Genomic DNA, 15337 nt, shown 5'->3' on the forward strand with positions numbered 1-15337 from the left:
GTGAGACCATTCAATAGTATGGAATAAGAATCAAAACTGTTGTTGGAGATATCAAGAGTGCAGGTGGTAAAATGGAAGATTCCACTGTGGTAAGCAAAGTCCTGGGATCCTTATTACTGGTCTATGCAATAAGGGTTGCTGCTATTTGGGAGTTGAGATCAATAGATAAGACTAAGGTATCCCTAGACTCCATCATTGCAAAGTTGACAACCTATGAGCTAAATAGTTTTGATGGCAGTGTGCAAAAGACTGAATCAACTTTTAATGCTTCTACTGTACCATCCAGAAAAGGAAAAGAAGATAGCACTAGTGGTGAACCAAGACAAAGTAGATAAATGGATGATGAGGAGATTCTGATGGCATTTGAAGCTCTTCTTGCCAGGAAACTTCCTAAAGGAACTGGCAAATATAGAGGCAAGCTCCCTTTGAAATGCTTTTCTTGTAACCGGATAGGACATATTGCTGTAAACTGTCCTAATGGCGACAATGAGGACAAACCGGAAAGGTTCAAGAAATTCAAAGGAGGAAACCAGAGAAATTGTTTTGTGGTAGTTGATGAAGGTGTCACAGATGAGGAATCAGAAGATGAAGAAAATAAGATATTGTGTTTGTTGTTGTCAAGGAATATGTGTCAGACAAGAAGGCTCTTGTCTCCCGCTTTGATAATTCCAATGAGTGGATTATTGACAGTGGTTGTTCTCACCATATGACTGGTGACTAGAGAAAGTTTCTATCCTTGGAAGAGTATGATGGTGGTGTGGTTCGCTTTGGTAATGATGCACCATGTATGGTCAAAGGCAAAGGGTCCATCTCTCTGAATGGAAAGAGTAGTGCTGACAATGTGTATTGGGTTGATGGTCTCAGACACAACCTTCTGAGCATTGCCCAACTAAATGACAGTGGTCTCACTCTGGAATTCAAGAATGGAGTGTGCAGAATCAAAGGAAAGAATGGTGAATTGGTGGCCACCGACATGCAGACCAAAGGTAACCTATTTCAGTTGAATGCAAATATAAGTACATGTCTTATGGCTAAATTTGTTGATAGCTGGATATGGCATAGGAGACTCTGCCATGTAAACTTTGATAACATTGTGAAGGCTAGTAAGATCAAGGAAGTTAGAGGATTGTCGATGCTAAGAAAACCATAAAATACCTTATGCAGAGAGTGTCAATTGGGGAAAATGTCTTCCTCAACCTTTAAAGGTAAACCTTTCACTGCTGACAATTTGCTTGATCTTGTGCATACTAATTTGTGTGGTCCTATGAAAACTAGGAGTGTGCAGGGTGATAGGTACTTCATGATTCTCACAGATGACTGCTCAAGAATGATGTGGGTCAAATTCTTGAAAGATAAGTCTAAAGCTTTTGTAAAGTTCAAAGCTTTTAGAGCATTAGTGGAGAAGGAAAGCAACAAAAGGATCAAGTGCCTGAGAACTGATCAAGGAGGGGAATTCACTTTCGGTGAATTCAACAAGTACTATGAAGAACATGGCATCAAGAGGCAACTGTCTGGCCCCCAGACTCCACAATAGAATGGCCTAGCAGAGAGGAATAATCAGACTATGGTTGAAGTAGCTACAACTATGTTGATTCAAGGAAAAGTTGCTCACACCTTTTGGAGAGAAGCAGTGAGCACTGCAGTCTACATAATGAACTGGGTACTCATTAAGAAAGGTAAGGATAAAACTCCTTATGAGTATTGGACCGGTAAGACACCTATGGTTAGATAATTTAGAGTGTTTGGTAGAAAATGTTACATCAAGAGGAGCGAACACCTGAGCAAATTTGATGTGAAATGTGATGAGGGAATATTCCTAGGGTACTCCACCAAGAGAAAATCTCTCAAGTGTTTCAATAATAGGACTCAGAGAATTATGGAAAGCATCAATGTAAGAGTTGATGAAACCTATGAGAAAACTGAGGAAATTGACAGTGAGCAAGCAGTAAATGAACCGGTTGTAACCTTCTGGGAACCGGTTGTCAGTCAACCAAGTACCAGTAACAGTGTTCCTACATCGGTAGATGTAGATGCTGATACTGATGGAGATGAGGATGAAGAAGAAAATCAAGAGGAATCTATCAAGACCATTCCTCGGTATGTCAAGCTGAATCATGATCCTAAGCAGAACATAGGAGATAAGGATGTAGGAATTCTTACAAGAAGAAAAGTCAAAGAAAACTCATGTATGATCTTTGAATTTGAGCCTAAATCATTCAAAGAGGCACATAAAGATGAAGATTGGATCAAGGAAATGGAAGAGGAACTTGACCAAATAGAGAAAAATGGTACATGGTCTTTGGTACCTAGACCGGAGCATAAAAATGTCATTGGCACCAAATGGGTTTTCAGAAATAAGCTGAATGAGGATGGCACAATTATTAGAAACAAAGCCAAACTGGTGTGCAAAGGATATGCCCAAGAAGAAGGAGAAGACAATGGAGAAACCTTTGCTCCTGTAGCCATATTGGAAGGAGTTTGTATACTTCTTGCATATGTAGCTTTTAAAGGATTCAAAGTATATCAAATGGATGTAAAATCTGCATTCATAAATGGTGTACTTGAAGAGGAGGTGTATATAGAGCAACCAGATGGGTTTTCTCTATCTGAAGATAGTGACATGGTATGTAGGCTACATAAAGCCTTATATGGTCTAAAGCAAGCACCGAGAGCATGGTATGAACGCCTGCACTCCCATCTTGTGAAGATTGGATTTAAGAGAACAAGCGAAGATAGCAATATCTACTTGAAGTCTAAAGGAGATCAGATCCTGATCTATGAGGTCTTTGTTGATGACATTATCTTTGGTGGAGATGACAAGATGAGTCATGAGTTTGCAGATCAGATGAAGAAAGAGTTTGATATGTCACTCATAGGGGAGATTAAGTTATTCATTGGACTACAGATTCAGCAGATGAAAGATGGAATCTTTATCACTCAGTCCAAGTATGTCAAAGAGGTGTTGAAGACCTTTGGCATGGAAGATAGCAAACCGGTTGGTACACGGATGGTGACCGGTTGTAAACTATCCAAAGAGGATGACTCAACACTGGTTGATGAGAAGGAATACCAATCAATGATTGGTAAGTTGCATTATGTAGTGCATAGCAGACCAGATATTGCACATGCAGTTGGCATTACTACAAGGTTCTAGAAAAGTCCAAGAGAATCCCACTTGGTTGCAGTCAAGTGGATTCTTAGGTATCTGAAGGGAACTATTGATTATGGATTGTGGTATCCATATAGAAAGGATTTCAACTTAAAAGTATTCACAGATGCTGATTCGACAGGCAATGTAGACGACCAGAAGAGCACAACTGGTGGTGCATTCTTTCTTGGTGGTAGATTGGTCTCATGGATGAGTAAGAAGAAGAGTTGTATCTCTCAGTCTACAGTGGAAGCAGAGTATGTTGTAGCTTTCATGAACTACACTCAGACGATTTGGATGAAGCATGTATTAAATGGCTTCAAAGTTCCTATATCTGAACTGATAAGTATATTTTGTGACAATACTAGTGCAATTAACATCTCCAAGAGTCCGGTTTTACATTCTACAACCAAGCACTTTGAGCTTAAATATCATTTCTTGAGGGAAAAAGTTCAGAACAAAGAGATTGCACTGGAACATGTTTCCAATAAGGAGAAGTTAGCTGATATATTCACCAAGCCTCTCCCAAAGGCTACATTTATGTACTTAAGAGGTGAATTAGGGGTGCTGCCCCTTCAGGAGGTGAACTAAAGGTATATGCTCCACATCAGTCAAGTATTGCATAGTCAAATTTTTCTTCAGGATTGATGTGTTGAAGGATGCTACTCCTCAGGGGGAGTAGCATAATGGAACATGAATGCTTGTGCCTCCACTTTGAAATTGTTGTGAAAGGGGGAGAAGAAGAGAAGCAGAGAAGATATCATAGAAATTGGGGGAGAAGATGTGAAGCGGAGAGATATCTTTGTATATTGCCATCAATGCCAAAGGGGGAGATTGTTGACATTATGTGAACCGGTATGATGACATGATGACATTGTATGTTGTCATTGATATCAATATGCTAAAGAAGATAGAACTGGTATATGTGAGAACCGGTATGTTACCAAGAACTGGTGTATGTGAGAACCGGTATAACACTGTGAACCGACATTTGTGCCAAAGTGAAGTGGTGTGTTTGTTTAAGGTGAACTGACATGTGGTTATAGGAACTGACACATGGAAGCTTCGTATGACTACCGGTTGGTATTCTCAACTTCAGGGTTTCCGGTTGAAGTGCCTCAAGCCCGTGTGACTCAATCAGTGACTTTGTGTGATGAGTTAGCATTGTAACGAAGAACAGATCGTGTTTCCATGTTAGCCTTGTGTGCATGAAGGATCCTGCATGAAGGAGATTGTTCCTATCTACCTCAGGAATGTACAAAGTCTGTAAACGGTGATAACATGTGATGGGTTATCAGCCGCCATGAAATCGGTGGAAAACGAATGATGGAGAACGTCTTGAGATTGGTTCAAGACTGTTGCATTTAATGCAATGTGCTCAATGGTTAGGATTGAACCATTTGAATTGCTTAACCTAACAGGTTTAGGGTTTAGGGTTTATGCTATCGACCTATCTATTTCCTATAAGGTCAATGTTGTGTTTCTTTCTGAGGTTGTTGGCAAAAGTTGTGTGTGCGTATCCAAGTGAAGGGATACATGATTCTTGCTAGACCAAAAGAGAAAAGTGATACCTGTAGAGTGTAAGTGCAGAAGGTGAAGAGGAGCTAAAGAAGATCTACATTGGCATTAAGTGTTGTCACCAGATCATTGTAATACCTGTTGATCTCTAACCACTTCAACAGTTGGGAAACCCCTTAACAGGGTAGCTTTAACCGGCTTACTGTAAATCCTTTAACAGGGTAGCTTTAACTGACTTACTATAAATCCTTTAATAGGGTGACTCAAAACCATTGAGTTCTTGAAATCCTGTAACAAGGTAACCTTTAACAGGGTTTAACCATTAACCGGGTATTCTAGCCATCCCTTAACCAGGTGATCCCTAACAGGATCGGTTCCTAACAGAACCTGTTGTATCAGTCTTTAACTGGACAAGGCTCTTAACAGAGCGGACTTCTAAAGAATTCAAAAATAGTTTGTGGGTATTCATCCCCACTGTGGTTTTTCCTAGTTGGGTTTCCATGTGAAAAATCTGTGTGTCATGTGTGGTGTTATTCATGTGATGGTTTGAGTGATTCGTGTCTAAAGGTAAATCATGTTGATCTAGCTGTTTACATATCTTTTGATAATTATTACCTATTCATGCACTAGGGTGAAATGGAAATGAAGTATTAGATTGTATGAGAAGATAAGTGTCAATCAGTTTATGCTTGTCTCGGTTATTCTGGGCTTTGCCGGTTGTACTCTATTTAAGACCGGAGTTACTGTCTGTCTGCCTATGGATAGTGTTTGTTGACAAACCGGTTTAGGATTGTATTTTTGTCTGTACTGATTCACCCCCCCTCTCAGTACCAGTTTGCTACTATCCATTCATCATTGAGTTATCAAACTTAACCATGGCAATACCGGTTAAACACAGTAAGACTTCAGACAACTTAAACCGGTAAAACTGAATACTTCAAATATCATTCAATACTTAATAACTACTTCACCCATATACATATGCATGTGTTGTATCAATAATACCATAACCATTAGATTTGCATGCATAATCACTTAAACAAGAATACTGAATCATCACATGAAAATTGCACAACTCATGACACACAGATTTTTCACATGGAAACCCAAATGGGAAAAACCACGATGGGGATGAATACCCACAAGCTTGATTTGAACTCTTTTGAAGCTTTCTCTATTAGGAGCTTAGTCTGGTTAAAGAATTTACAATAAGGTTCTGATAGGAACCAATCCTGTTAAAGATCACTCGGTTAAGGGATGGCTATATACCATGTTAAAGGTTGAAACCTTGTTAAAGGTTACCTCACTAGAGGATTTAAAGAACTCAATGAACTTGAGTCACCTAGTTAGAGGATTTACAACAAGCCTATTAAAGCTACCCAGTCAAGGGATTTTCCTTCTGTTGAAATGATTAGAAGTCAATAGGTAAAGCTTTGATTTGATAATAGCACTAATTGCTAAGGCAGATCCTTTTCAGCTCCTCTCTTCTGCAATCGGACTCTGCAGGTTTCACACTTTGGTTTGGCAAGAATCTTAACATGGAGACACAAAAACAACATTTTCCAACAACAACAATATCAAAACTCATCGACCTTATAGACAAGAATTGGGTCGGTAACATAAACCCTAAACCCTAAGTATTTTAGGTTTACAATTTCAAGAGGTCCAATCCTGACCGTCCAAACACTTTACATACAATGAAATGATCTAAATAGATCTCAAGTCACTCTACATCGTTCAATCTTCACTGCATCTAGAAAATAGTAACCCATCACGCACTCTTCATACACCACTCAGAAAATCACACATTCTCGAGGTAGGCGTTCAATGCATTCTATCTCTATGCACAAAATCCTCAAGGAAATCCTTCACATGCACACAAGTCACTCTACATCGTTCAATCTTCACTGCATCTAGAAAATAGTAACCCATCACGCACTCTTCATACACCACTCAGAAAATCACACATTCCCGAGGTAGGCATTCAATGCATTCTATCTCTATGCGCAAAATCCTCAAGGAAATCCTTCACATGCACACAACTGACATGGCATCCTGATCCTTATTCTTAATGTTCACAAAACACAATCGGTTACACTGCATAGATCATATCGAAAACCCTAAAACTGAACAGAGACTACCGACCAATAGTAACACTTAGTGAACCCTGACACCAGTCCACTCCATCCCAGTTGACCAAAACTGCTTCCAATCTTCATACTGGTGCATACCGATGTACCTTCTTAAGCACATATTGACATCAATGACAACATACTTTGTCACCACTTCATCATATGCCAACACAGTTAACTACTTTGAAACTGTGACTAGGTGAGCATTACGAAAATGATGTTGCATGAGCCAACACTTTGTAATCATTCAAAACTTGCTTGATAATTCAAGGTACATGCTGGAGTAGCAGTTGAAGTCCCATTCATAGTGACATGCAAAATTCCTCAAAAATACCATGCTATCATTAGCAACTATATGTTAAACTTCTACTTCTTTTGATAGCTCTTGTAGTTGCTAATGATGCATGCAACTACCTCAATAGGAGGATCAACAACATGCTTGATTCTAAACTTGTACTTCTTCAAAGTCTCCTCTGCATTCTTACTTCTATCTTCTAAATTCTCTATTATATTTTAAACCTATTGACATTGAGTTATTAAGTACGTATATCTATTCATTAACTCAACATTAAACTCAACAGAAGTTGTAAAATATCGTGCCACATATGCATCCTACTGACAGAGTACATTGTCTTCATCCAAGCGTCCAACACTAAGAATACCCAGCCCAAAAATACCAAACAACTGCCCCACAAACTTTTCATACTTCTTTATTGAACAAAGGAGAGGGGAATAGGTATCTGTCATGTCCTTTCCATACTGCTGAAGCATCTCAATCTTCAACTCCAATATATATATATATATATATATATAGGACTGCAAATTTTCAAAACTATCTCTGCCTAAGATATCTTCCCTGAGAGTCACCATCTTATTCAAAATCTAATATTGTTTATAAAAAATGTGGAGCTTTTTCTCCCACTATTGAGAACCTGAAGCTAGAGCTTCACCTACTTGTGTGGCTTTCTTATACACTTCCATAGTATTCTGCAAAAACAATCTAATTTTAGAAGCATTATTTTGCACCCATGCTTTTGCAGTTCCGACCACCTTTCTCACTTCAACAAGCATCCTCACGTCACCTTCTGGAAGTGATGAAGTTGAAGGTAAACTATCATTTACACACACATCTAGTGGCTTGCCCATTTCTATGAGTAACTGCTTGTACCATTCCAACTATGCTTTCACCTCTGAGTAAGAAATGTGTTCTTTCTTTATCTTGCTCCTCACCACACTGGTAACCATTTCCAAAGTATCCAATTGTCGCCACTTGGTATTTTTACCCAATTTTACTTGTGAAACTTGGTATTTTAGGGAGCTCTATCTTTCTACTTGTGTAGGAACTTCTATATTGATAATCACCTTACCAGAACCGGTTCTAGACAAATGATGCACAATTATTGTTTTCTTTGTTTTCCTGGGTTCTTCAGTGATTACTTGTTGCAAGGTAATCTTCAGCACTATCACTTTATTTTTCTTCTCAAAGGTGAAGCTCAACCACTGTGGCATGTCCTTGTTCTTATCACCTTCATATGGTATAGTTTGTGCAGTTACCTTATGTACCTTTGATTTCTCTTCTGCTGCATCCTTCTCTTCCTACTCTTGCTTCAGAATTTGAATACCTTGGGTTGATGTACCCGGTTGAACTTGGCTAGTTTCAAGAGCGATATCAATATTAAATTGTTTTTGCTTGTGCAACTCTCCCAACCTATCACTTACTTCCTCTTCAAATCCTTTATCAGTTTTTCCCGTTCCTTCCAATTCCCCCTCAGCTGCTATTTCTTTTAACAATTTTTTTTGATCTTTAAGGGTTAAAAGCAACCTTTCATTATGTTCATCTTTGGGGTCAACTTTTTCTCTTTCTTCTTCAACCAGCTACTTTGCTGGTATATTTTTCTCATCATCATCCATAGGATCCACCGATGCAGATTTCCCGAGCCGAACAAATTTCTTTCTTTTCTTCTTCTCAACTTTTCATTGTACCAATTGTACAATAGGTTGCTCATCCTCTTGATTAGAATCAAATTCAATGTTATGAATGGTAACCTTCTCCATATGTAGGAGTTAATATTTGCATTAATGGAGGTAATGTTACTGATGTTGTAGAAAAAATGTCAATTGGTGCAGACACAGGCGTTGTTCCATGGATTGTAGTGGTTGATGATGTCAAAATTGGAGCCTGTGTTGTAGCGGTAGGTTGAGGTTGAGTAGGTGTTGTTGTTGTATCAAGAGGAGATTGAGTGGATGTAGATGTACCTTCATCATCTTTTCTTTGCTCATCTTTCTCCTTAGTTCCTTCTCTTGGTACCTGCCCAAAAGCAACCCTAACAGAATGTACTTCTACTAGTGGCACAGCTCCTAGCCCCTCTCTTATTCCAAAATTTGTGGCCTTTTTCAATAGATCAACCTTTTACATTTGTTCTTTGACCTGTTCAAAAAGCTCCTCAGTGATTTTTTTAGGTCCAACAACCTCATCTGGTTTGGTAGATGTGTTCTTTCTAGAACTTGACCTGGTTCTCTTGGCATACTCCCTGTGTACTTGCGACTGAGGATTATTAGTGGTTGACTCCCTCTATTTTCCTTTTGACATGCTTGGTCTAATCATTGAATTCTTCCATTGTCTAGTCCTCATTATAACATTTTGAGTAACTGAATCTATATTTATATCCTCCTACCCTGACCATCTTATTGGAGAGAGGGGCTTCTTATCGATTCCTTGTTCTCTGTATGCTTGGTCTAATAATTCGCTATCATCCCTCAATTCTTTAGGGAGATTGGTCTCTATTTCAAAAGTTCTTATTTGTGGGACTGAGAGCTTAGAATAATTTTTCTCTCTAACTTCAAAACTATCTTTGAGGTTGGCCCAAATGTCCTCCAAGCTCGGTTTATGCTTGTCATAAGCTTTTGACATCATCTGCTTTAGTTTTCCAAATGGGTCATAATGTTCCGAAGCATAATTAAACTCCTTCAAATGTAAGTCCTGAAGTTATTTCTCAGCTAACTTAGCTATTTGAATTTTTGAACAAGAAAAATAACCAATTGAAGCAGAGAAATCCACACCGATTTTGTGTTTTGACAAAAGTAGTGATTGCAACCTGGCCATCTGCCTTATATACTCCAAGAGTATCACCCGGTCATTGTAATAGCTAGTCAGCAGCATGGGATTCTCTATGAAGCCAATAACCCTGATGTATATGGACTATTGATTCTGGATGTACCAACATGCCCATTCCCTTATTATTTCCATAGCTTCTCGGCTTATTCGGTAACCTGTATCACCTGTAAGTTTTGTAATAACGGGGAAGATGAAGGCATCATTTATCCTTGTAAAATGTATCTTTGCATTGCCTAAGTGGATTTGAGTATAATACTCCCATACCTTCTCCCGCCCCTCTATCTATAGTCCTGGAAACTTGTCGGCCCGAGAAGCTACCCAAATAACATAGGAAGTAACGTAGAATTTCTTTGTTTTGTGTACATCAATCAATTGTTTGTATATGTTATCTGAGAGGATTTGGGCCCAATCAAAATACTGCTTCCCAATCAAAATAGTAGTCATATATTAAAACATCCAAGAGTGAAAATGTTGGCAATCTCGCTTGTCGAAGGCCTTGCTCAACATGAAAATTAAGTCTGTTGTGGCTCCTTGAAATCAGCCCTTAGGATGTCACTGGCCTTCAACCCTATCTTCCTCTCCTCTTTGAGCCAGATTTCATTCATGTGTATCTTGCAGGAAGTGATATCTTTGTTCCATACCTCTGCAACTTCCTCCCTTGAAGGAATACCAAATACAAACCCTAACATATCCACTGACAAATCTATTACCATTCTACCTTGATCATCTATGCACTTCCTGGGGTCTGTGTTGTAGCACTGTGTGATAGTCATGATAAATTCAAGGGCTTGAATAGATTGTGGAAAGATGGTTGCCTCCACTAACCCTGGCCTCTTAATTCTCCTATAAGGAGCATCCAATCTAGGCTTATCTAATTGAGTTCTGATATCCTCTAGTTCAACATGTCCCACCTCAGGATTTGTTGCCCAATTGATCTTGTCATCTAATTTAGAAGCATATGCATTTCCTTGGTAGTGGTACTTCATGGTTACAGGTAGCTTATCCAACTCCTTACTTTTCTTACTAGAGGTTGGGTACATTCAATTGCTCTGATTTGCAAGAAAGAACCACAAATTAGCCTATTACATAGTCAAAACATCAATTTCATCATCCACTTTAGGATTCTAGGCTTTTGAGGTGAGAAACTCCTTCAAAACCAACTGACTTCGGAACTCTAGGGCTCCGGGGTTTCGAGTGAGTACAAGCTAAAATAATAAAGCTCGAAACTCTAGGGTTCTGGGGTGAGACAAAACAATGGTTCGGGACTTTGGGGTTCTGAAGTCCCGAGGTAATTCGATTGAAGGCCCAAAGGATGGTCCAGAAATCCGTGGTTTAGGGGTAAAAATAATGGCCAAAGGGGATCAACCTCGGATCTCCGGGGTTCCAAGGGTGACAAAAAACACAATACTTCAGGATTTTGAGCACCCGAAATCCAAAACCTAGGGCACGCAGAAAATCATGAACATGCAAAACAAGGAAAGAGAAAAAAAGAAAATCTACACTAGAAAACTAGAAAAACTAAACAAGAAAACATGAGAAGGATTAAATCCACCAACTTGGTGGGACAAAATGCACTAAAGCTCGATAATACAGAGGCACGAAGTTGGGAGGTCACAAATGAAAAACTAGAAAGCTTGAATGCACAAATGAGCTTAGAAAAGGTCATTCTCCCTATTTACATCCCCTGATAAGTAGTCTATATGATTGCCTTAAACACAACCTCAGGAATTCTGGGTTCTAGACTTTTGAGGTGACAAACAAGAAAACCACAAAAACACCTCATAACTTTGGGGTTCTAGACTCCCGAGGTGGAAAAAACGCAAGGCACCTCGGGACTCCGGGGTTCTGAGGTGAAAACATAAAACAACTTCAGGATTTCGGGGACCCAGAATTCGAAGTGACAAATGAATAGACAACAAAACATGAAGAACTCGGAGTTCTGGGGCTTCAATGCAAAAGAAAAAGGCAAGACCTCGGGATCTCGAGGTTCCAAGGTTTTGAGGTTGAATACAAGAAACAAAAGCCTACCTTGAAACTCCGGGGTTCCGGGGTAGGACTTCAAACAACAAAGAACACCTTGAGACTCTGGGGTTCTAGGATGCAAAAGACAAAAACTAAAAAAGGAAAACTACAAAAAAGAAAAAGAGAGGGGACCTATATTTTCAAGACAAGGAAACTGATAGGGTTAGGTATGCAGGGCATAATAGGAATGCCTTTATGCATAATTATCTAGGATCTCCCACTTGTCCTCTCCTCTCATATTCAATCCTATCCCTTCATCACCTTTTGATCTCCATCGTCCATTCCAAATATGAAAATCTATAAATTGGAGTTCCCTCCCCTTCACAAATCATGCACTTCATTTTGCATCTTTATGCTAGCCATTTATTCACTAATCCACTTTTATCATATCATCTTGATGCAATAATTTCCATAGAATTCCATTTTCATCTTCCCCTTACCATTTCCAAATCTCCATCCATCCATCCATCCATTTTTATGCAAATATGATCTAGCAATCCACATTCATTATCCTCAATCATCTCCCAATCTTCATTTGTCATCCTTGTAGCTAGGGGATTGTGGAGAGGAGGAGGACAAAGAAGAACAAATAGCATTGGGAGTATCATAAGGGAAGTAGTGTTCATTTGTTTTCTTATTTTCTATATTTACTTATATGTTAATCTTCTTTGACATGTCTTTAAATGGTTAAGTTCATATACTTATGGTTGGGCTTTATTATGGATTTATATTGATTTCTAATCTCCATTTTATTGACGTCACCTATATTTGTTAGAATTTTTAGAACAAATAAAAAAATAGAAAATAGAAAGGGAAAAAATATAATGAAACTATAAATATAAATGATTCATAAAATCAAAATAGCATTGCAGTGTTAGTCTCCATGAGATTAATTTGAATGTTTGAGGAGAAAAGTAATATTGGCTATTTTAGTCATGTCTCATTTCCAAAACAAAATTTTATCATGAAGAGGCTTTGATTCATCTAGATTTTGTTTTCTTTTGGCTAATGGTTTTACTTGCCCAAACATTGAAATCTCTTCAAAATCATTCCAAAGATAACGCATCCAATGTTTATTAGATGTTTGATTCTTTTGTAACCATTCAAATCCCCAAGGGTTAAGCATGTATATATTCCAAATTTTATCCCACCCATTACCATTGATGTGTAATTCAAAAAAAAAATTGTTTCCTGTCATCTTAAAAATAATTTAATACAAATCTCACCATTAAAACTAGTTATTTATTCTTTAAACGTTGAAAAAAATTACACAATGTTGTAGGTGATGATAGTGTGAAACATAAATTTCCTTAGATTCTTAGTTAATTTATTTTCATGGAAAGGTAGACTAAAAAATATTTCATTTAAAAAAGCGTATATTTTTTCTTTTTCTATGAGCATAGTCCTTGTATTAGAAAAGGTCGACATAATACTCAAGTTGTTTTATAAATGATGTTTATGATTTGATACTTGTCTAAAATCCAACATCACATCTTTTAACATGTCCTATGGTAGTGAAAAAGATAAACATTTGAGATATTTATCCAAGATCTAATATTATTGTAGTGAAAAGAACAAACATTCTAATATGATGTTAATAGTTCAAAAGTTTCAAATCAAAACTTATACTAATAAAAAAATAACTATTTTATACATTTAAAAATTAATTTTAAAGATATATGATTAGAGTTATAGTTAATGACTACATAATATGAACAATTAGAATCTTAATTTAATTAAAAATAAATAAATATTTAATAATTATATTTAATAATATAATCAATTTTATATAATTAATAATTATTTAATTTTAATGATTCAATATTTATTTTGAATCTATAATTATGAAAATAAAAAAAATTGAATAGTTTATCTTATTTAAGAGTTTGGATTCAAATTCGTAATAATATAAGCAATTGAATATTTCATCATATATTTTAGAATATTACTTACTTTTAAATAATAAGAATATCAAAAGAAAATTTAGTAAAATTGAGTTAATAAAATTATATAACATTCCCTATTTAGATTTCAAGTAAAATTGAGTTAATAAAATGTTCTTTCATTTTATGGTTGAAAATGGACATTTATGGAGATTCAAAAGGATATCTAGAAGCATCAATAATTGATTGCATTATAAGGATGAACATGCAAAATTGATTGTTGTAGCTTTGAAAAAATTAAAAGAGGAAACCAACAATGAAACTGGAGTTCATACTTATAGGACAAGGAAAAAGTAGTGAGAGGCCTCAAATTTCTAGAATGAAAATATTGGTGAAAAAATGCATTTCATGGATGAACTCACTCATTGAAGAACTCTCTTAAAATAAGTAATCTACAAAGATCAGTATGTATATGAAATAACATAAACTACATGGCCGCTATAACTAAATTGGTTGATAATAGATTGGAATAAGGTAATATAAATATATGTTTTTTTTTTTTTAGATAATCATTTTCCTTTAAAATGATATGGTCTTATTTCAATTTTTTTTTTTTTTTTTTTGTAGATAATCATTTTCCTTTAAAATGATATGGTCTTATTTCAACCCAAAATTTTGCAATGTATTCTTTGGTTTATTATAATATAAAGGGAGTATTCTCGAAGACTACAATCTACTGATCAAAAAAATTACGTAATATTATTTTCATATCTATTAAATTACAAGAATATTGTCATGTTATATTAAATTATTATTCTTTATTTTTTCATTATTATAATTTAAATTCATTCATTCAATTGATATAATATATTATTGTATTGTTGTACGTTATAATTACACATTCAATTGATATGGACAAAGTAAAAGAAATTGAATGTATTTTAATGTACATAGAATAACGAAGGTGCATGCACGTCTAAGGTGAATTAGAATCATACAATGATAACAATGTATTTTTTAGTGTTTTAAAAGATGTCTTTTGGAAAGTGGGGTTGACTTTTAGTTTTCATTTGTATATTTTTCTTCTAAACAAAATTTTATTTTGTTTTCCAATTATATTTATAACAAATATCATATTTATATCATGCTTTAAAGTTATATGGTTAACTTACATCACGATTTATATTTTTTTCTATTTTATAAAATGTTAAAAGCATATCATTATTGACTATTATGAAAATATTCTTAAGATGTTAAATCTTTCAAATATGATCAATTTATGATAACAATATTCTTCTACTATGTCACTTCATGTTTCACTTCTTGCATATTCTTCTAATATACCACTTCTTATTTATTCTTATACCATATCAATTCTTATCTACACATTATAAATCAATTTTCATTTATTTAACTATTTAAAAATAAAATACACTATTATTATATTTTAAAATTATTTTCATTTATTAAACCATTTAAAAATAAAATATAATATGTATATTTACAAAATATAACAATA

This window comes from Cryptomeria japonica, chromosome 11 (genome assembly GCF_030272615.1).
Source record: "Cryptomeria japonica chromosome 11, Sugi_1.0, whole genome shotgun sequence".
Taxonomy (NCBI): domain Eukaryota; kingdom Viridiplantae; phylum Streptophyta; class Pinopsida; order Cupressales; family Cupressaceae; genus Cryptomeria; species Cryptomeria japonica.